Source organism: Oryctolagus cuniculus, chromosome 18 (assembly GCF_964237555.1).
Source record: "Oryctolagus cuniculus chromosome 18, mOryCun1.1, whole genome shotgun sequence".
In the NCBI taxonomy this organism is placed as follows: domain Eukaryota; kingdom Metazoa; phylum Chordata; class Mammalia; order Lagomorpha; family Leporidae; genus Oryctolagus; species Oryctolagus cuniculus.
In genome coordinates, this window is record NC_091449.1 from 1,982,771 (window position 1) to 2,006,267 (window position 23,497).

At 47.7% G+C, this 23,497-nt stretch overlaps 1 long non-coding RNA gene across 1 annotated transcript in view; it reads right to left on the reverse strand.

Annotated features, from left to right (window-relative positions):
* Positions 1-22,402: 22,402 nt before the first annotated feature.
* The window catches only part of LOC108175806 (uncharacterized), a 227,368-nt gene continuing 226,273 nt past the window's right edge, over positions 22,403-23,497 (reverse strand). Inside the window, exon 8 of the long non-coding RNA XR_007916015.2 lies at positions 22,403-23,281. This is a non-coding gene — a long non-coding RNA (uncharacterized lncRNA). The remainder of the gene's footprint in view (positions 23,282-23,497) is intronic.

Genomic DNA, 23,497 nt, shown 5'->3' on the forward strand with positions numbered 1-23,497 from the left:
GGATCTCTGTCCTTAATGTGCTGTGCATTGAGATTTAATGCTATAACGAGTACTCAAACAATATATTTCACTTTGTGTTTCTATGGGGGTGCAAACTGTTGAAATCTTTACTGAATGCATACTAAACTGATCCTCTGTAAAAAAAAAAAAAAAGAAAGAAAAAGAAATTATCAACTCCCAACTTGACTCTCACTGGGATTAAACATGACAATAGGTCTGATCTGATTTCATCATCATTTAAAAAAATCATCTATTATTTTTCACCTTATGTTTCTGTGTGGGAGCAAACTGCTGAAATCCTTACTTAATGTATACTAAGCTGATCTTCTGTATATTAAGATAATTTCAAATGAATCTTGTTGTGAATGGAAGGGGAGAGGGAGTGGGAAAGTGGAGGGTAGTGGGTGGGAGGAACGGTATGGGGGGGAAGCCATTGTAATCCATAAATCGTACTTTGGAAATTTATATTCATTAAATAAAAGTTAAAAAAAATACTATATTCAGACAGTTCAAGAATGAGAAAAAGTTGTTCATTCATTATTTAGGAATGAGACTTAGTGCACTGATAATTTTAAAAACCAAGCATAGGTTCTTTTTTATTTTTTATTTTTAAGATTTATTTCTTTTTTTGAAAGGCCGAGTTACAGAAAGGCAGAGGCAGCGAGAGAGAAGTCTTCCATCCGCTGGTTCATTCCTCAAATGGTCGCAACAGCCAGAGCTCCGAAGCCAGGAACCAGGAACTTCCTCCAGGTCTCCTATGCAGGTGCAGGGGCCTAAGGACTTGGGCCATATTCCACTGCTTTCTGAGGCTACAGCAGAAAACTGGATCAGAAGTGGAACAGCCAGGACTTGAACCGGCACTCATATGGGATGCCAGCACTGCAGGCAGCGGCTTTACCCCCTATGCCACAGCACCAGCCCCAAGTATAGGTTCTTAATCCAAGAATTTAATTGGATCCATTTTGAAACCATTTGCATTTTAAGCAGTATAACCTAAGAAAGCAGACTTTCCATGACTTTCAGCCAGGAGCAGATTAGCTTCCTGAGAAATCATGGCTACAGCCCCAAGCATCCCTAACTGGGCAGCAGGTCACCCAAAACTGCATCTGAGGGTGACTCTTTGGTTGGACAGTGGTCACTGCTTTCACCAAACAGCTGTGATGAATGTGCATGGTGTAAGAATGATTTGCTGGCCCTGCTTCTAGGTAGGGTGGGGCTGGCATTCTTAAGCTAGGGATGGAGAAAGCAAGTAGAGAACAAAGTTCCCATTCTCCTGCCTCCAGGTCGGCTTCTCTCTGGGACGAAAGGAAAGATTATGCATGGAGAATGCAATGCAGACACTCTGATGAAGCCACTTCTTCTGCTGTGCATCTTCACTTTTCTGACTCTAGCAGTTTCTCCCAAAGGACCCTAGAGGTTCTCTGAGTAGACTGCCACTTACCCTGGACACGTTCCTTCTCTCTCTTTTCAAATCTATTGAGTGGTGTCCACAGCACACCCAATATGGTGGACACTGACTGCTCAACTCTCCAGCACAAATGGGCACCTCTGCTCCCCCGAGTTGTGGTATACCTCATATAGCTTCCCAAGTCAGCTGCATTTTTTCCCAAGCCTGTTTACACTGCTTACATAAACATAATTTAATGTTTAGTGAACTCAAAAATATGATGGTTAAAAAAAAGAGTTGCTGATTCTATGAAAACAAAATGGGATGATTTAAAAGATTCAACAAAGCTGAATTTTTAAACACACCAAAAATGTCTGTCAAATTAGGTGTGTGTGAAATAAATGTCAAAGACTTGATGGGGAGAAGGTCATTAAAAGAGCAAGGTCTGCACAGAGGCTGCTTTCCAAGCTCTTTATGTCCTCAGTTGGTTTACAGAGACTCACATCAGGTGCAATTTGGATGTGGTTAATGCAGGAAAAACAATGTGACATTACAAATCAGGTGATCCACACATAAAAAAATTTCCTCTGTCATGATTTCTTGATCTTTGAATTAAGTATCTAACTCTGGTGTCAAGTGTACTGGAAAAGACACCTTCTGTTAAGCATTTCATTGTTTATGTCTACTTAGTATTTTTCTTTTGATTGTTAGTTCTAGCCCATCTCCCTACGTCTGGGAACATATAGATTATTGAGTGGGTATAACAGAAAATCACTAGACCAGAAGTCAGAAAACAGAGCCTAGTCATCAGCTGAACTATAGTCTTGGAGGTGTAATCGCATCTCTTTGAGCCTCAGTTTCCTCATCCACAATGCAAGCGTTGGGGATGGGGATGGAGGATGAGAGTGCATGACAAAAGAAGTAGGACCAGATAACATCTCTGGTCTCAAGAGTCTACAAAATGCCACCCTAGGCTATTTGGCTCAAAGCACAAATAGCCTTCCCTAAAACATTTTATTGGTCTTTAGGAACACACTAGATAGAAAATGTTTGAAAAAAATTCATCTATTAATGTTGAAAATAAGTAACTCTCCTAGAGAAAAGTAAAATTTTTAGAAATTTTAATTAGAAAGGAAAATAGAAAGTTACTTGTCATGTAAATAATACAATAAGATTGAAGCTATCAACATAAAATTGATAGTTGATATCTTTATAATTTGAACATTGAGAAAAGATCTATGTTACATTTTGGAGTGGGCATTTGGCGTAGCTATTAAGATGCCGATTGGGGTTCCTGCAACCCACATCAAAGTACTGTGGTTTAATCCCTGACTTCAGCTCCTGATTCCAGCTTCCTGCTAATATTGATTTCCCGAAGTAGTGGTGATGGCTCAAGTTATTGGGTTTCTGCCATCTAGGTTGGAGACCTGGATTGAGTTCCCAGCTCTCAGCTCTGGCCCCCAAGCAATTGCAGGAATTTGGCAAGAGAACCAGCGGATGGGGGCTCTCTGTCTCGCTGCTTCTCAGAAATAAATAAATAAGTAAATAAATAAATAAAGTTTAAAGAATGATGTTACATCTTAAATGGCAGTGCACTCTATTGAAAACAAAAAGCTTTTGGAACAAACTTTTTACTTTATAGTTGCAAAGTGAATTACAAAGTTATGGTTTTGACAATAGCATGCCATATAAAATTGTTTAAATAATTTCCAACATTAATTCTAATTTGACAGATATAAAATTAAAACAACTACAGGTTGGAGAAAATAAATTGTCTCATGAAATGAGTGCCGCCTTTTTTAAGATCTTTAATTCTATACAGAACTAAAATAAAGTTAACCTCAAGAGTCAAAAAAAAATGTCATTGTGCATGTAAAAAAAGATGTACCCACTGTGCAGCCTTGCCTCCTGCACCATGGCCTCTGGGATTTCTGCCACCCTCAGATCACTATACGTGAACCAGGCCTGCTTCTGAAAGTCATACACGTCGCTGATGTAATGGCCTGCACACGGGGAGTTCCCTATGTGGCTGATGACGCTGATCAGTCGGTAAGAATGAAGAGCATCTCCCATTTGCATGCTTCCTTTTGGTTCCTTGACTTTAGCTATGGTTTTCTCCATGCCCACGATGTCTTTGGTAACAGATTCGTGCAGCTGCTCAACCACGCCTCTCAATCCTTCTGAAATCTTGTGTTTTTCGTAGTCACAAAGATCTTTTGAAGACTCACTAACATGATCAAAATCTAACTCTACCAATGTACTGGTTTTCTCATTCTCCTTCGGTTCTGGATTTTCAGGCTCCTCTTGACAACAAACTTCTTCAAGTCCTCTGTCTGGGTTGTTTATAGGATTACTTTCATCTTCACAGTTCATAAGAAGAGAGATGTCTCCCTGATCCATCACTGAGGCAGCTGCCAGCATCTCCATTTCTCTGACTTCCCTATCTCTTGCGTTGCCCAGTTTGGACTCCAGATTTGAGCCACTTGCTAGGTCACTCTGCTGCTGCTCCTTTGGCCTGCCTTGCCAAATTCTCTGAGGTGTGTTTTGTTCAGCATCTTCGTCTGGTGCCACATGCAGAACTGAAGAGTCACTGGATTGCCAGGTCAGCTTCACAGATGATGTGCATGGGCTGACTCTCTCAGAAATAACCTCTTGGGTGAGGTTCAGTACTTCGGGGTCCAACACAGGTGCATTACTATCCAAGGGAAGTGGTGGTCTGGTGTCTTCGTTGCAATTAGAGGATAAACTCAAATATTTGGGAATAAAACTTCTTGGTCATCCTTCATTAGCGCGTAAGTGTCACTCAAACTGTAGCATTTCAGATGAACAATGAAGACTCTGGGTAGCCTGCCAAATTTCTGCATCACCACAGCCTTCTTGTGGTTACACATTTCACAGAGGCGCTCACATTCTTCTGTTGTAAAGAAAAGATCAAAACAATTTTGAAGGGACAAAGGAGATGCTTTTGGTTTTGGGTGTAGGTTGACAGAGAAACAATTACCAGGCTCTATCATGACAGGAACTTGACCACAGGCTTTGCAAATCACGTAGTCCTGCAATTCAAATTCAAAATTGGAAGCAACTGGACAAACAAACACTTTGGTGGCAGCATCACCAGCAAGCAACTCTGGAGGTGAATTTTCATCTCCAGCCTCCCTCCTCGTTTTCCAAATGGTGTTTACTTTTTCAACATCACCTTTCAGCTGGTCTAAACACTGACATAAGAATTCATGAGCATCGTTCTGCATGTTGCCCGAGAATATTTCTGCAACAGCTGAGATAGCATTTTAATATCTCTGAGTAGGTCTTGGCTAGTCTCTAGATTACAAATATCTTTCAAAGCAAGCAACATACTTAAAGGCATGATAAGCACGTCAGAAGGAATGTTCTCCCATGGAATACCTTGTCCTAGTAAGCCATCAGCAAATGATGGAATTGCATAGAGTGACTGTAAAATTGAGTTCATGTAACAGGTGTTTCCCAAATTGGGGAAGCCCTGCTGCAGTTGCTCTGGGTGAGAGTCAAGGCACAATTGGTCTTGATCGTGTTGTGGGTCGTCCTGGGCACGTTCTGGTACCGATGGCAATAGCAGACTTTTGTCAGACACACTCTGAGGAGAAAGAACAGTCTCATCCAGGGGAGAATTTCCAGGAGAGGCGGTCCTGAGGGAAGGTCCATGTTTCGAACTTCCATCCTTTTCTAGATCTTTCAAGGAATCTTTCTTGAATTTCTTGCTTGGCACACTCTCATTTTCTTCCAGGAAGCCTTCATCCGTATCTAGACTGGACGACAGTGTTGTTTTTCTCTTCCTATCTTTCTTTTCTGGTAACCCTTGTTTGGCAAGCATTGGCGATTTGCCCAGCAACTGCTGGGGGAACGTTGTTCCATTTCCTTCTTCTGTAGTAAAGGTCTCAGCACTTGGCACACGACATACATTGGAAGATGGAGTTTTGTCAGGCTCTGTGTACCCATTCATGCTCTCCATGACACCCCAATAACTTTCCGATTTAATGGGCCACTGATGTTTGTTCTGACGAATGATGTCCAGCAAGATCTGCAACCGTTCAGTATGTGTGCGAGAGAGTTTGCCAAGACACAGGTTTTGTTCCAGAAGGTCAGATACAGGCCATTTTGTCTTTCTCCATAATGTCTAAAACATTCTAGAATATTAATGTCTAGGGAAAAACCTCTTATCTATAGGTTTTCCACCTTGAAACATGAAAATCAGTTGAATATCCTTTTCCCTTTCCACTGTTTCTGTGATGGGTTCTTTCAACTTACTAGGTCCAGTCCTCTTGTTCCACGTCTGCACAAAACCATGCACTTTGTGAGGGGATGTTCTTTGTTTACAAATACAACGCATGTACCCTAAAGAAAAAGACACACGGACATTTTAATAGAAATGTAGCTACAGTGGGGACTTGAGTAAATGCTGAGCATGCAAGCAGCCATTTCATGCAAGGAGTATGAAAACAGAATTAAGATGGTGAGTTTTCAGGAAAATTGAGGAGGGTAGGTGAAGAGAAACATGAAGAGAGAGACACAGCATAATGCAGACCCTCCGAGGTAGCACATGAGGTTCAATTATTTGGGACTCTACCACCTGTGTGGAAACGTGCACGAGTTCTGGGCTCCTGGCTTTAGCCTGGCCCAGCCCTGATGGTTGCAGGCATTTGAGGACTGAACCAGTAGATGGAAGATCTCTCTCTCTGCCTTCCAAATGCAATGAAAATTTAAAATGACTTTCTTAATTCTTCTCCCTTCCCACACCCATTTGCCTATGTCTTTCTAAGCAGCCTAGAATGTCTGTGTCTTTCCAGCATTCTGATGTCAGAAAAAGCAAATGAAAAAAATTCAAATGAAACTACAGAAAAAAAGATATTACCTGTTGTCCATTCTCAGTTCCGGCCAAAGACACTTGAGTCAGAATTCAAGGGAATTGACTCTTTGGAGAGTTGTCTGTGGCCACACTGCAAGTAGAATCCTGAGTGCCAAGGCTGCTGAAAGAAAAATAGGAAATCTCAAAAAGTGAGTTTTATGTCATCACCGGTGGATTCCCAACCACATCTTCTGTTGTTTGATTTCACTATCTGGTAGAAAGCAAATGCAGAGGCTAGTGTTTTGGCATAGTGGGTTAAACCACCACATGCAACACCAGCATCCTCTACGGGTGCCACTTTGAGACCCAGCTGCTCCACTTCCAATCTAGCTCCCTGCTGGTGGGCCTGAGAAGGGAGAAAAAGATGGCCCAAGTGTTTGGGCTCCTGTACCCACGCCACGTGTGGGATCTGGAAGAGGCTCTGGGCTCCTGGCTTCAGCCTGCCCCAGCCCTGGCCCCCATGGCCCTCTGGGAAGAGAACCAGTGGATGGAGGAGCTCTGTTTCTCCCTCTCTCTGTAACTGCGCCTGTCAAATAAATAAAAGTTTGTAAAGACAAGAAAGCAAATGGCAATCCAACACCCTCCAATGACTTTTTTTTTATACATTTTTTTTCAGATACACCTGATGAATTTTCACAACTTCCTTTTTTTCTTAATTTTTCTTCATTTTTTATTTTTCACATGCTGAGTTAGACAGCGAGAGAGAGAGAGAGAGAGAGAGAGAGAGAGAGAGAGAAAGGTCTTCCTTTTCCGTTGGTTCAGCCCCCAAATTGCCAATACAGCCAGCACACTGAGCTGATCCGAAGCCAGCAGCCAGGTGCTTCCTCCTGGACTCTCATGCAGGTGTAGGGCCCAAGCTCTTGTGCCATCCTCCACGGCCTTCCCGGGCCACAGCAGAGAGCTGGACTGGAAGAGGAGCAACCAGGAGAGAATCCGGCGCTCCAACCGGGACTAGAACTCAGGGTGCTTGCGCTGCAGGCGGAGCATTAGCCTAGAGAGCTGTGGCACTGACCCCTCCAATGCCTTAAAAGTTAATTAAACCAAGGAGGAAATCTAGTGTGATAATGAGATTACCTCCAAATACCTTTCTAAATCCAGCCCTTCCCAATCACATAGATTGGATTAATACAGCCACAGTCTTGGTGGTGAGGAGATTTTTGGAGCTCTGCCACAATTAGAATTTTAAAATTTATATATTTATTTATTTGAAAGACCTAGAACTTTAAGCATGTTTGCTGTTGTTGTTGTTTTTTTCTCTTGAGAAACAGGCAACAAGGAGGATACACTATGATCACACAATATACATTCCAGCTGCTAGAAGTCAGAGACTGGTTTCTTATTTACTGCTCTTGGAACATGAAGCTTGAAACTCAAGCTTCCTGGGTCTTAGTGTCACATAAGTGAAACGGGATTGCAACAACAGCACTGTTGTGATCATAAAACTGCACCACAACAAAACACACAGCCCAGTTAAGAGATGGGCCAAGGGCTTAAACTGACATTTTCAAAAGAGGATATCCAAATGGCCAACAGACACATGAAGAAATGTTCAGGATCACTAGCCATCAGGGAAATGCAAATCAAACCACAATGAGGTGACATCTCTCCCTCCCCTGGTAAGAATGGCTCTCACACAGCCATACAGCTCAGCTCCGGCTGTCACAGCCATTTGGGGTGTAAACCAGCTGATGGAAGACCTCCTCTCTCTCTCTCTCTCTCTCTCTCTGTAACTCTTTCAAAATAAATAAAAAACAAGTAAGTCTTTAACAAATAGTTAATGCATCTTCAATTTTCTGAGAGATACTAACACCTGCATTGTGTACCCATAGCGACCACAGTATGAACCCAGAGGCCCTGTATTTCATCCTCCTATCACTGTGCTTGTGAGAAATGACTTTGTTTTTTCATAGGGGATGTTTCTTCTCACTGAATCTTAAATTTAAGGGAAGGGGGAGTCATAAGGATTAGAGATCTCCAGTTGCATCCCGAAAGGATACCAAATGATGAGTAGCCATCATCATGTGTTGTTTACAGTTTGCTTGTTGGATTGGCATTAAGAATGGCCAGGACTTGAACCAGCACCCATATGGGATGCCAGTGTTACAGGAAGAGGTTTATTGCCCTGCACTACAAGGCTGGCCCCTCATCATTTGCATTTTAAGTGCATGTTCCCTTCTGGAGATGCCAGAATCCAAGGTCACAGAAAATTAAAAACTATTCCAAAAGCAAAACCCAGAATCAAGACCTGCTAATTTATAATTCATCTCCGTCAATGGTGGAAGATAAACCCCTCAGACAATAACTGATTATCCTTCGAGGGAAATAAATTTTGTCTAACATTCTCTGAGTGCACATGAATGCTCTTCAAAAAGCTCATAGAAAATGGAATGAAAAGGCAAATTTTATTTTTTTTTTTGACAGGCAGAGTTAGACAGTGAGAGAGAGAGAGAGAAAGACATAGAGAAAGGTTTTCCTTCCATTGGTTCACCCCTGAAATGGTCGCTAAGGCCAGTGCAATGCGCAGATCTGAAGCCAGGAACCAGGTGCTTTCTCCTGGTCTCCCATGTGGGTGCAGGGCCCAAGCAATTGGGCCATCCTCCACTGCCTTCCCGGGCCACAGCAGAGAGCTGGCCTGGAAGAGGGGCAACCAGGACAGAATCCAGAACCCCAACCGGGACTAGAACCTGAGGTACCTGTGCCACAGGCAGAGGATTAGCCTAGTGAGCCACAGTGCCAGCCCTAAAACATGAGGTTTTATAACCAAAAGAAAGAAACAAAAATGAAAACAAAATAAGAGATAAAGTTTTGTATAAACTTTTAAAAAATCCATGCATGTTTTCATTATATGCATTTCCATGTACTTAAAAGATTTATTAATTCACTGGAAAGGCAGAATGGCAGAGAGAGGGAGACCCAAGAGATACCTTTCATCTCCCGTTCACTCCTCAAATGGCCACAACAGCCAAGGCTGGGCCAGGCCAAAACGAAGAGCTTGGAACTCCAGCCAGGTCTCCCACATGGGGACAGGGACCCAAATACTTGGGCCACCATCTGCTGCTTTCCAAACCAATATCAGGAGGCAGGAGAGGAAGTGGAGTAGCCAGGGCTCCATCTGCACACCAGTGTCCCAAAGGCCAGCTAAAGATGCCACAATGCCTCCTGCCCCGGGACCTTCTCGAAGCGCCCCCACACACCAAACAGCCCACTGACAGGCCGAAGCAAACTCGCGGTGTGGACGTGGAGAGCTGCTGTCCTCGCTGTGGGAGTGGATGAGAACTCTGATGTGCAGTCAGCCAGTGCCTTTCATTTATACACCCCTGGCAGCCCCGCCCAGGAAACACCCTTTTAGGTGTGGCTATCTCCTAGGGCAATGAATTTAAAATGCCTGCAGGGGTGGGTGCTGTGGTGCAGGGGGTGAGGCCAGGGCTCTGCTTCCCATCCTGCTCTCTGCCTTGGCCTTGGGAGGTAGTGGAGGAGGGCCTGTCTCTGGATCAGCCCAGCTCCAGAATCCGGGCTGTCTGGGGAGTGAACCAGCCAATGGAAGCCCTCTCTCTCTATCTATCTCTCCCTGTTCTCTCTCTCCATCCCCGCCCCCCCCCCCCGCCCTGCTGTACCTCTGCCTCTCTGTAACTCTGAAGTTCAAATAAAATAAATATATCTTTAAAAAGCATAAAATGCCTAAAAAAGGCTAGCTAGCTCCGGCACCGTGGCTCACTAGGCTAGTCCTCTGCCTGGGATGACGGCACCCCGGGTTCTATTCCCAGTTGGGGTGCCGGTTCTGACCTGAATGCTCCTCTTCCAGGGCAGCTCTCTGCTGTGGCCAGAAGGCAGTGGAGGATGGCCCAAGTGCTTGGGCTCTGCACTTGCATGAGAGACCAGGAGGAAGCACCTGGCTCCTGGCTTTGGATCAGCACAGTGCACTAGCCCCAGTGGCCATTTGCCTTGTGAACCAACAGAAGGAAGACCTTTCTCTCTGTCTCTCTCGCTAACTCTGCCTGTCCCCCCCCCAAAAAAAAATGCTAGCAGTAGACAACTGTATTTTACTGTATTTGTTTATGACACCATTTTTTTTTATTTGACAGATATAGTTAGGCAGTGAGAAAGAGAAAGGTCTTCCTTGCGTTGCTTCACTCCCCAAATGGCCGCAACAGCCGGAGCTGCTGGGGCCCAAGCACTCAGGCCATCCTCCACTGCCTTCCCGGGCCACAGCAGAGAGCTGGACTGGAAGAGTGGCAGCCGAGACTGGAACCCGGTGCCCCCATGGGATGTGGGCACTGCAAGTGGAGGATTAACCTAGGGAGCCACGGCGCCAGCCTCTATGACACAAATTTTAACTTAGGACATCATTGCAAATATACATAAGAATCACAAGATGAGCAGCAAGAACTTTCTTACATCTGTGACTCACTTCTAAAGTTATATAAATGTATATATAAAATTTATATATTTATATAATTAGTATTTGGCTCTTGACATTGTATTGAAGATGAAAACTCCTAGGTAATTTTTAATTTACATCTAATATGGTTTGACAAGGTATCTTAAAGTTTGCTTTTGTGTTTTCAGAATGCATTACTAAGAATAATTTTGAGTGAAAAAAAGCTTTCAGAGTATTCTGCGTAGGAAGAGGTCATTTCCCTAATGTCACATATAGAGAGGATTTTCAGCAGAGAGTTAACTGCAGGAAAAGGCTTTCCTCAGATGAGGGCCATAAGCCACTGTGCGGACGTGGGGCTCAGCACCTGCTCTGCCGGGGCTTCTGCTCCAGCCCCGCTCACTATCTGCGGTGCCCTGCCGAAACCCTGCTTGGCAACGCCGCCCGTCACGGTCAGCTCTGGCCATCTCATGTCTTGAGCTTTTACTGTCAGATAACCATCTTGTTACCACGGGGAAACCTGGCCTTGCTCGGGGCCTTCATCACCGAGTTCTGTCAGGAAAACGCACCCCACGCGTGTGTGCATACGCATTTTCTTGGTTCTTTTCCTTTAATTCACTTGAAAGGCAAAGCGAGAGTGAAAGCGAGAGCGACATCTTCCATCCGCTGGTTCGCTCCCCAGATGCCCGCCTCAGCAGGGCTCCAGGGGTCCCCAGCCAGGGCCAACCCAGGCCTCAACCAGGGCTCCGCCAGCATCTTGCAGTGCCGCACCGGGCATCAGCCAGGGCTCCGCCGGGCTCAGGCAGGTCCGCACCGAGGCCTCACCCAGGGCCGCACCTAGGCCTCACCCAGGGCCCTGGGGCTCCATCCGGGTCTCCCACGGGAGGCCGGACCAGGCACCGAGCTCAGCAGGTAGATGGATGCGCAGCGGGGCGGCCGGGCCTAGAACTGGCACCCATGTGGGATGGCCGGGCCACCCCTACGCACACTTGCGCCTTCCTCACGCGTGTAGTACCTGGGAACAGCTGACTACAGCCCTCGTGGTCACCCCACTTGAGTCTGGGGTGGTCATTTTATCTTTTCCTTGCAGCGTGCTTTCCATTCTCGATCTTTACAACTATATAAAACTTTTCCTCACTCAGAGAGGAAGGGAACAGAAATCCCTAGAGCACAAGCGGACCTCCGCTTCCCAGCCTTCTAGAGCCCAGACCCCGCGCCTGCTGGGGCTGCCAGCCTGAGCCTCTGGACATGGCTGCTGTGTGGTGCTGGCCCCGCGGGCGCTGGCTGGGCCGGCAGAGAGGTGCGCCGGGGTGGCTGCCCGCGCTGGGGAAGGTGCACAGGGGGCTGGCTCAGACACTGACGAAGGAGGGGCCCACTGAAGAGCGAGAAAGAGAAATTAAAAGGGGTCGGGACTTCCACTCTCAGGCTTCGAGCATCTTTATTTCCACCCCCTGGCCCCTACAGGAAAATGAAATCCGGGCAAAGGCCACCACAAGTCTTCTGGAAGCAGCGGCATTCCCAGCAGGTCTTGCGGGTGGACGCGCCATGGGACCTTAAGGGAAATGTAGTCCGCGGTGGTAGTGTCACCAGAGGGTCGCTCTGTGCAGGCATAGCACCAATTCCTGGAGTTGATGTGGCCTGAAGGCTGCCATGGCAATCTCAGCACACGGTTCTGCCTGTTTGCTACTGCTGAACTCGTGGAATTCACTCGATTACTATGCACAGGTCACCCCAGCTCCTCATGATCACCCATTCTTTCTGAACTCAGGTGTGGGCCCATGTCAGTTAAATGCTTGGACTCGGGGTGTGGATTATTGTAGAGGGCACAGAGCAGATCTGGATTCTCCTATTCCTTTGTGTTTCTCCTTGTGTACTTCTCAGCTACCTCAATTTGTTTTAAGATTTATCGTATTGATTTGAAAGACAGAGCTATAGAGAGGTAGAGACAGAGAGAAGTCTTCCATCAGCTGGTTCACTCGCCAGATGGCTGCAACGGCTAGAGCTGAGCCGATCTGAAGCCAGGAGCCTGGAGCTTCCTCCAGGTCTCCCACGTGGGTGCAGGGGCCCAAGGACTTGGGCCATCTTCTACTGCTCTCTCTCCAAGGCCACAGCAGAGAGCTGGATCAGAAGATGAGCAGCCAGGACTAGAACCAGCGTCCATATGGGATGTCGATTCTTCAGGCCAGGGCTTTAACCTGCTGTGCCACAGTGCTGGCCACCACCCCTTTTTGTTAAGATTTATTTTTTTATTTGAAAGGCAGAGTTACAGAGAGGCAGAAGAAGAGGGGGAGGGGAGGAGAGGAGAGAGCTCGGTCTTCCATCTGCTGGTTCAATCCCCAGATGGCCACATCAGCTACAACTGAGCTTGTCTAAAGCCAGGAGCTTCTTCTGGGTCTCCCACATGGGTGCAGGGACTCAAGGACTTGGGCCATCTTTCACTGCCTTCCCAGGCCATAGCAGAGAGTTGGATGGGAAGTGGACAGGCAGGACTTGAACTGGTGTCCATATGGGATGCCGGCACTGCAGGCAGCCACTTTATGTGCTATGCCACAGGGTTTGCTTTACTTTTAAAATTGCTCCTAAATGATTTTCCAAGCACTTCATCCATTCAGCAAGCCTTTCTTTTGTGCCACATGTTTTCTAGGTCAGTGGTTCTGAGCTGGTGGCAGTGTTGCCCTTGAGCGGCCATCTGGTAATGTGTGGAGATGGTTTTGGCTGCCACACTGAAAGGGTGTTCTTGCCAGGGACGCTGCTTCATCTAAAATGCAGAGGAAGATGCCATTGCCATCCCCACCCTGTGCAATGAAGAGTTATCCAGCCCCAGTACTAACAAAGCCCCAGGTGAGAGACCTTGCTAAAAGTAGGTGGAGGATGTAGCAGGGAACACAGCAGAGAAAATCCCTGACCTCATGGAGTTCCCATTCAGTTAGAAGACATCTGGTTCCAAATATTTACATGCGCTCATCCATCTATCCCTCCAGCTTGCTTTGTATGAACTCGAAATAGTAGAGGCCTGGAATTTCATGTGCTTACTGTTAACAGACAGGAACTCTTGGGAAGTAGGATGATTATTTCTGTCTACGCACTTTGGTGAAATATGTAATTAATAGGAATCATGTACTTTTTAATCAAATAAAAGTGTTTTTCTAAAAAAATGTGATGTGTATATGTCATGATGTTCACATGTTAAGGATGTTTTATAATAACTGATGGGAGAGATATGAATGAAATATTTTCCTCTTTGCCTTATCTTTTTCTCTAATAGTATTTTTAAGCAACTAGCTATCAAGTATATACAACAAATTGGTGCGGGAGCTGAAATACTAGAGCGTTGAATGTGTATCATAGACAATGAATGGAGTGTCTCTTCTGTCCGGGTATTTAACTCAATGACATTTTCCATGGAATTGTTTTTGGTATTCTGAAAAATTATTTTTTAAAGATTTATTTTCAACTTCCCACCCCAGGAGTCAAACCCAGGCCGCCTGGATGAAAACCAGGAATCCTAACCGCTAGGCCATGTGGGATCTCTGTCATTAATGTGTTGTCCAATGTGAATTAACACTATAACTAGTACTGAACCAGTAGTTTACACTTTATGTTCTGTGTGGGAGGGAAGTTATTGGGGCAGGGAAGCCATTGTAATCTATAAACTGCATTTTGGAAATTTATGTTTACTAAATAAAAGTTTAAAAAAAAAACAGCGAGGGAGAGAGGGAAGCGGGGAGGGAAGGTACGAAGGAAGGAAGGAGGCAGGGAAGGAGGGAGGGACCTCGCCTTCCCTGCCACACAGTTTCCGTTTTCTGTTTAATAAAGCAAGTTGCCCCCACCCAAAAAAATAAACAAAATAAATCTTTATTTTGGGGGGGGCAACTTGCTTTATTTATTTAGTTTATTTTTTGACAGGCAAGCAGGGGATTAAGCAAGTGAGCCATGGCGCTGGCCCAAGATTTATCTCTTTAGTATAAAGGCAGAGTTACAGATAGAGAGAGCTGGAGATCTTTCTTGTGCTGCTTCACTCCTAAAATGGCCACAATTGCTAGGGGTGAGCCAGGCCAAAGTCAGGAACCTAGGACTCCATCCAGGGTTCCTACATGGGCGGCAGGGGCCTGAGTAGTTGAGCCATCTTCTACTGCTTTCCTGTGCACATCAGCAGGGAGCTAGATCAGAAGTGGAGTAGGGGCTGGCGTTGTGGCATAGTGGGTAAAGCCAGGAACTCCAACCTGGTCTCCCACATGGATGGCAGCAGCCCAGGTACCTGGACCATCATCTGCTGCCTCGTCGGGCACACAATAGGCTGCAGGCAGCTGGAGTTGTTAGTGGAGCCAGGACTCCACCCCAGGCACTCTGATCCGGGATGTGGGTGTCTCAAGCGGCATCTTTACCACTATGCCCAATGCCCTCTCTTGATTATTTCAGTCTTTGCTGCTGGTTTCCTTGTGTTTACTCTGTTTATGTAGACGGACTGGCCACCTGATTTAGGAGTCCTGTGAGAAATGAATATGCCTGGTCCCTTATACAAGATCATTAAAAATTCCAAATGCCAGGTGCCCCAAGGATCTGTAAGGAATATGATTTTTACTTCAAGACAGAATTTCAAGATGGCAAGAGCAGAGAATCAAGCCACATTCAGGGTGGTCTTAATTCTGAGCCCTGTGGGACGGCAGAGACTCTGTTGCATGCCATGGAACTGGGCCTGTGTCCAGGAACTTTCCGTCCTCTTGCCTGGAGCTCTGGCTTTGCCATGGCCTGTGCCTTCTCTCGTCCTCAGTGTCCATGTCCTGCATATACAGCAGCTCAAACGTAGCTCTGTATGGCCTCATACTGGCTTTCAGCTGCTTGAGATTTGTGCCTCACATACCCCAGGAGTCAAGTGATCTGGAGCTAAGTGCAGCAGGGATCTTCTGTGGTCACGCACTCACACTCTGCTTCTTTATGTGTTCTGAGGGGCACCATGTGTGACGACATTGGAAAGATATGACTGAATCATGTAAACACTTAGTAGACCTTTCTGATGCCAGAAAGAAGTGTGAAAGTGAGGTTTACAGGGGCTGGCACCTGTCGTGGTGTAGCGAGTGAAGCCACTGCCTGCAGTGCCGCATCCCATATGGGCACGGGTTGGAGTCCCAGCTGCTGATTTCCAACCCATCTCTGCTATTGCCTGGGAAAGTGGTAGAGGATGGCCCAAGTCCTTGGGACCCTGCACCCACCTGGAAGACCCGGAAGAAGCTCCTGGCTCTTGGCTTTGGATCGGCCCAGCTCCGGCCTTTGTAGCCATTTGGGGAGTGAACCAGCAGATATAAGACCTCTCTCTCTCTTTCCCCTCTGCCCCTCTCTAACTCTGCTTTTCCAATAAATAATTTTACAAAATGGTGAGGTATATATAGAACATGAGCTTTAGAAATTGACAGAAAAAGAAGTTCCAGGTACAGAGGCAAGAGCTGAATAAAAATCGATCCTTGAGGGACACGTTCGGTGTTGCAAAAGCATAAAATTTGTTGTGGATGGAATTACAAGTTGACAGATGACCATGGACCACATTTTGACATCAATTTGAAAGACTGAAGAAGCATTGATCCTGAAACTCAGTAATTCAAGTAGTGGCTATAGACCCGAGAATGTTGGTTGTCTGGTCTCAGCACCCTGCTTATGCTCAAGGGTCTTTTAGCTTCAACAGTCTCATGGGTAGCTCATCAGTCTGTAGAAGCTGCTCCAGTTAACAGCTCCTCCTGCTGTCCTCAATGCGCTGTGAAGCCACATTCCTGAGAATATGATCTGGACACCCCTTTTCCCTCACCTGCCACAAACACCTGGTGACCTGTTATGCCACCCTGTCACCTTCAAACCTACTCCTGGAGAGCTCCTTCCCCTCAGTGGAGCTTCCAAAGCGAGCTCAGAATGGCCTAACATGGGAGGGGAAGGCAGGGTGCAAGCCTGAGCAGCCTTGGTTCCTATCACCACCTAGTGGCAGCAGCGAGCAACGACTCCAGTGTCTGTACAGGTGCTCCTGTGCTTTCAGATTCTTCCAGAAGACTCTGAACATAAACATAAAGGTTCTGAAGACTTTTGTCTTGATGGGTCAGCTCACTTAAAGAAAGCAGGATTGTGGCTCTTACACACACACGCACAAAAAGACACTAGGAAGCATATGGAGGAACCTGGGTTTCCAGGGCTATAAAATAGAGGCAATATGACTAGGTGTTTTTTTTTTTTTAAGGATTTATTTTAAAGGGGGAGAGAGAGAGAGAGATAGAGAGAGAGAGGGATGAATCTTCCATCTGCTAGTTCACTCTCCAAATGGCTTCAATGACTGGAACTAGGCCAGTCTGAAGCCAGGAGCCTGGAGCTTCTTCTGGGTCTGTCACGTGGATGCAGGGGCCCAAGGACTTGGGACATCTTCTGCTGCTTTCCCACGCACATTAGCATGGAGCTGGATGGGAAGTGAAGCAGCCTGGACTTGAATCAGTGGCCATATGGGATGCCAGCACTGTAGGCAGTGGTTTTACCCACTAAGGCACAGCGTGGTCCCCAAATTCCACTAATTTTGATACAATTTTAGTGATGAGTTAGGGAGGGCATTGTTTGCTGAGTCTTTACCATGTGTTGCCTGTCTTATGTGTGATCCATTTCACTTTCCCAGCAGGACAGATAATTCTAAGGCTATACATGCATATGCCACGTACTATTATTAAGTTCTTGTCACTGAAACAAGAAAGGCCAACTTGATGTCAGTGTGTTAGTAAAATGTCTACGAACTATCCACTCTCCTTTTAAAGGAGGGTGCAGAAAATACAACACCTTTCTGGGAATTTTATCCAGTTAGGTTTTAATCCTTTCTGTACCTTGGATTTGTCATAGGTGCTGCTAGTTTTCTGCTAAAAGTATAGAGTTTATTTAATGCAAAACTGTCCATCGGTGCTGTGTTGTAGCAGGCTAAATCTCCATCTGCAGTGCCGGCATCCCATATGGGCACTGGTTTGAGTCCCAGCTGCTCCACTTCCGATCCAGCTCTCTGCTGTGGCCTGGGAAAGCAGTGGGAGATGGCCCAAGTGCTTGGGCCCCTGCACCTGTGTGGGAGACCTGGAAGAAGCTCTTGGCTTCGGATCGGCCCAGCTCCAGCCATTGTGGCCATTTGGGGAGTGAACCAGCAGATGGAAGACCCTTCTCTCCCTCTCTGTAACTTTGCTTCTCAAATACATAAATCTTTTTAAAAAGTAATAAATAAGGAAAACCTGCCAGAATTGGATGATACAGGAGAACCTGTCGAGTGGTTCCGGGGGTCTAGCATGCTGGTACTCTGACTACCCCAGGCCAGAGCCTCTCTCGGATGGGACACCGATTTGTGAAGACTCCTTTGTGCTCACCACACGGAGTGCCCAGAGGGTCCCTGCCCACTCCCCCCTCCCCGGGCCTGGCCACCTACCTGAACCTGCTCGTTTTAGTGGCGGGCATACCTCGGCCCCTGCAATTTGTAGTTTGCATGCCCAGTCGAGTCCTGCGCAGCCAGTGTGGGCAGGACAGCTGGTGGAGACTCGGCACCACCTCCAGGCGCGAGCTCCCAGCCGAGCAGCTGACTTGACTCTGCTTTATTACTTGGCTTCCTCACCTCCTGCGGAAACAGGTAGCAGCTGTCACAGAGCCGCCCAGGCCCTCAGGTGAGACCCACAATGCAGCCACGCGACTTTGTGGCCTCAGGATGGCAGGGCTGTTGTCGCTCATCCCCCACAGACCTTAACGGGGCTTTGTAACTGCCCTGCATGGATGCTGCCACCATGTCCCTGTGCAAGGAGAGACTGAGGACAACGAGCCGGGAAGGCAAGGTTCCCCCAGCACTTGGTTTTCACAACACCCACCACCACCACCACGGAGCAAAATGGGGATTCTTCCCCGCAGGTGATATGTCCCCACCCCCGCTTTGCCTGGAGAAGATTCTGGTTGCCAACCATTGCACAGGGCTGCTGCTGGCAGCTGGGTGAGGCAGGGGATGCTGCTCAGAGCCCCGCAAAGCGCAGCACAGCACCCGGCACCAAGCATTGGGGTGCTGGGGTTGAGCAGCCCTGATGTGGGTGACGTGGAAGGAACCAGAGAACTCGCAGTCCTGCTGCAGAAGGGGCTCTGCCCAGCATCCAGGCTCTGGGAGCTGGGAGGAGTCTACTCCTTGCTCTGAGAGAACCAGGTGGTCTGTGTGTGAGGGGCGCTGGGTTGGGGCAGGGTGAGGACATTTAGAATCTTCCCTAGCCTGGGGGGTGAGGGGAGAACTTGGTTCTCAGTATCAGGGTCAGAGGAGAAGTGACAGGTTGATGAACGTCCGGTAGCAAGACCTGGTGGTGGATGGGATAGAAGGGGTCGGGGGTCCACTGACTTCTGGGCGCCCCAAACACATGGCTGACAGTGCCATTGCTGGGGGTGCACCGCTCTGGAGGGCGAGCTGGTGTGGCGGAACACACACCCATCTGGTTTGGGTGCGGTTGAGGTGACTCCCATGAGACCTGAAGAAGCAAGGCTATCTGTCGTAGGCTGAACTTTGTCTCCCTAAATTCACTCTGTATCCCCCAGACCTCATGCTGTGCTTGGAGATAGGGCCTTTGAAGAGATCATTAAGTTCCAAAGAGGCCATCTGGCTGGCCTTAATCCAGCACTAGTGCATCCTTTTAAGAAGAGAGAGGGCAGACACACACGGAGGGACAGCCATGCCAAGAAACAGGGAGAGAGGCCTAAGCAGGGACCCAAAGCTGCCAGCACCTTGACCTTGAACTTTCAAGCATCCAGAGCTGCGAGGAAATCAGTTTTTGTTGCCCAAGCCCCCGGCTGTGGTGTTTTATTCAGCAGCCGGAGCCTGACCCTCCCCCAGCCCCGCTAGTGACCCCTGTGCTCCACCAGCTGCCAAATGCTCAGACACTGAGGGGTAGGGTGGGGCGTTACTGGAACAGATGCGGAGCATGAGTCTGTGAGCGCTCACCTCTTGTCCTACCTGCAGTACCCAGGACGCCACTGACTGTCTCTGGCCTCTGGGAGGTGACCGATGTAAACAAGGCATCTGAGTTGGGCAGCGGGGCAGCAAAAAATGACAAGAAAACTCTTAAAATTTAGGTAAATTATGGTACATTCACACCACAGAATACGTAGCTACAAAAGCGATAAACACCCAAAACAAAATGGATGAGTGTTGCAGATGCAATGTTCAATTAAAGAACATGGACACAGGCAAAAGAATGATTCCTCGTAAACAAAGCAGGAAAGCAGGCGAAACAGACCCCTGACTTCCGAAGTCAGGGCAGCAGGTACTTTGCAAGTGAAAAGAAAAGGGGGAGCAGCAGGCCCTGCGGTGCAGCCGGTCAAAGCCCAGACCTGCAGTCCCAGCTGCTCCCCTCCCCATCCAGCTCTCTGCTCATGTGCCTGGGAGAGCAGCAGAGGATGGCCCAAGTGCGTGGGGACCTGCGTGGGAGACCCGGAGGAAGCTCCTGGCTCCTGGCTCCTGACTTCCGATCGGCGCAGCTCCGGCCGTTGCAGCCCTCTGGGGAAAGAGCAAGCAGATCATTAAGAACCCCCTCGCACCCATTAAGACAGGATGCCAGGGGGCCGGCGCCATGACTCACTTGGTTAATCCTCTGCCTGCGGCGCCAGCATCCCATGTGAGCACTAGGTTCTAGTCCTGGTTGCTCCTCTTCCAGTCCAGCTCTCTGCTGTGGCCCGGGAGGGCAGTGAAGGATGGCCCAGGTGTTTGGGGCCCTGTACCCGCAAGGGAGACCAGGAGGAAGCACCTGGCTCCTGGCTTTGGATCAGCATAGCTCCGGCTGTAGCAGTCATTTGGGGGGTAAACCAACAGAAGGAAGACCCTTTCTCTCTGTTTCTGTCTCTCACTGTCTAACTCTATCTGTCAAAAAAAAAAAAAAAAAAAAAAAAAGAGAGAGACAAGATGCATGCATTGCAGGCGGCACTCACCCCGCTGCACCACCACGCGGGCCCCTCATCTGTGTTTTGAAGAAAGGGCCAGGATACTAAATACTTGAGGTTTTGCAGGTCGAGAAGTTTCTCAGATCTGCTCAGGGAACCCTGAAGTAGCCACGGACCATGTGCCAATGAGTGGGTGTAGCTGTGTGCCTCTCAAACTTCACAGAATCTCTTTTTAAGGTTTTGAACCATTTTAAAATGTAAAAACCGGCCGGTGCCGCGGCTCACTAGGCTAATCCTCTGCCTAGCGGCACCGGCACACCGGGTTCTAGTCCCGGTCGGGGCGCTGGATTCTGTCCCGGTTGCCCCTCTTCCAGGCCAGCCCTCTGCTGTGGCCAGGGAGTGCAGTGGAGGATGGCCCAGGTGCTTGGGCCCTGCACCCCATGGGAGACCAGGAAAAGCACCTGGCTCCTGGCTCCTGCCATTGGATCATCGCGGTGCGCCGGCCGCAGTGCGCCGGCCGCGGCGGCCATTGGAGGGTGAACCAACGGCAAAGGAAGACCTTTCTCTCTGTCTCTCTCTCTCACTGTCCACTCTGCCTGTCCAAAAAAAAAATGTAAAAACCATTCTTATTTTGACGTCCTTACAGCAAGTACTAGTCTGGAGTGGAGTTTGCTAAACTTCGGTCTGTGCAGCACCTGGTTTACAGTAAGGGATATGCAGCTAGTGGGTAAAGAGAAATAAAGAGAAAAGTGCTGTCAGAGAGCCCAAGAGACTGTACGCTGGGGAGAAAGACAGAAATCAGTTCCCTTTATATGTGAGTCTCCACAGTGGGGAGCAGGAAGCCTGGGTAGAGGCAGCCACAGACGAATTTTCTTAGGCACACATGGCCTTTGGTAAAGAATAAATCCTTTCTCAACACAAAAGTTGGGGGCTGGCAAGGTGCGGAGGGTTAAGCCTGGCTCAGCTGGGGCTGTTGTGACCATCTGGGGAGTGAGCTCATGGATGGAACATCTCTCTCTCTGTCTCTCTCTCCACCTCCTCCTCACACTCTGTAACTCTTCCTTTCGAAGAAATAAATCTTTATTTTAAAAAAAATCCCAAAAAATGTGGAACATTTCACTTAATACAAGATTTCTAGGTTTTGTGACCCAATGATCAGCATTCTGATGTGGCAATCAAAGGTTGGAGCTGAAGATCAGGGGAGCCCGTGATGGGGGTGAGGAGGGTGGGGATATAGAGCGAGAGCGAGAGCGAGAGAGCACAGGCAGGCAAGCGCTGGGAGTGGGCACAGTCCTAGATGCTTGGGGCAGGCTCCTCTGACCAGTAGAAACCAGTGAATGCTGTCGATGGCCAACAGATGGCGCTGTTGCAACGCCGGGTAAACCTTGGGGGCAAACATTCTCCGGATCTTGAAAATGGACGCTGTGGCTCCAGGTTTATTTCAGTCCATTTTTTTCCTTCTCTTAAAGAAGAGAAACGGATGCACTTAGAGAAGGAGGCCCTGTGGCAAGTTCGACCCACTGCACACGTGTCAAGGCTTCAAGACCCAGGGCTGCCCAGCTGGGTTTACCACCTGGATGCCGCATATCCTGGAGGGTGGGCCCCTGCCCGGGTGCATTTCCGCCTCTGAGAGTCCATTGCTTATTTATTCTCTTACTCAGAGCTTGAAAATTGCTGAGAGAATTTTTAAAAATTCTCACAATAGGAAAATATGTATGCAAGGTGACAGTTATATTAACTGTATCCTGATTTACTCGTTCCAATATATATACATATATATAAACATGACCATCATAAAGGCATATATCAATTTTTAATGTTTATTTGTTTGAAATGTGGAAGGGAGGGAGAGAGAGAGAGAGAATATCTTCCAACCACTGCTCAAATGGCCACAACATCCAGGGCTAGGCCAGGCCAATGCTAAGAGCCAGGAAGTCCATCTGGGTTTTCCCACATGGGTAGCAGGAACCCAGGAGCCTTTGCTGTCACCGGCCGGCTCTCAGGGTGCACATTAGCAGGAAGCTGGGTCAGAAGCAGGAGACAGGGGTGGGATCCCAGGCACTCTGAGTCGCATGAGGATGTCCCAGGCAGTGGCTTAACCCACCGTACCTCAACATCCCCACTCCCCCAGTGTATACAATTTTTACCTGTCAATTCAAGAAGTAAATTTAGATTTAAAAAATATTCATTGAGTTGTTGCTATGCCAGTTGCTGTAGGTAGAGAATTCCTGTCTTCAAAGAGCTTTTGTTCTGACAGATAGGTAGACAATTAATAACATAAATACTGCATGAGATTCAGTGACACTGAAAAAGGACAAGTTTTGCCATGTAGAAAAATTCCAAACAACTTATGAGATAGTGTGTGTTGGGCACTTTAGTGATTTCTTTCCAAATAGCACATTCTGTGGAAAGGGAGAAGACAGCAACCTGCAGATGGGGAACCCGATGAAGTCTGCCTCAGCCAGGCGGCTGAAGTCCTGTCAGCAGCGAGGAACCAAGCTGACGGCACCCATGTGCCCTTGACAAGATGGGAGGAGAGCCCTTGACCTCTGGGCCGCCCGCCCAAAGTGCTCCTGAGAAAAACATCAAACTCCAGTCAAGGGATATTCCACAAAATACCTGGCCAGTCTGCCTCAAAACTGCCCAGGCCATCGGAGGCAAGGAGGGTGGGAAAGTGTTGCAGCCCAGGAGCCTAAGAAGACACGATAGCCGATAGCCGAGTGGCACGGGAGAGCCTGCCGGGCCTCTGGAATGGAAAGGGAAAATGTCAGGTCACATCGAAGGGACTCTGGCAGAGGGTGGACTTTAGGTAACAGCAGTGGGTCCATACGGTTCATGAATTGTGAGAAGCCATGCTCCGTGAGATGCTAATGGTAAGGGAAGCCAGGCGCAAAGTCCATGGGAAATCTCTACTTATCTTTGCAACTTTTCTCCAAATCTAGAACTATTCCAAAATACATAG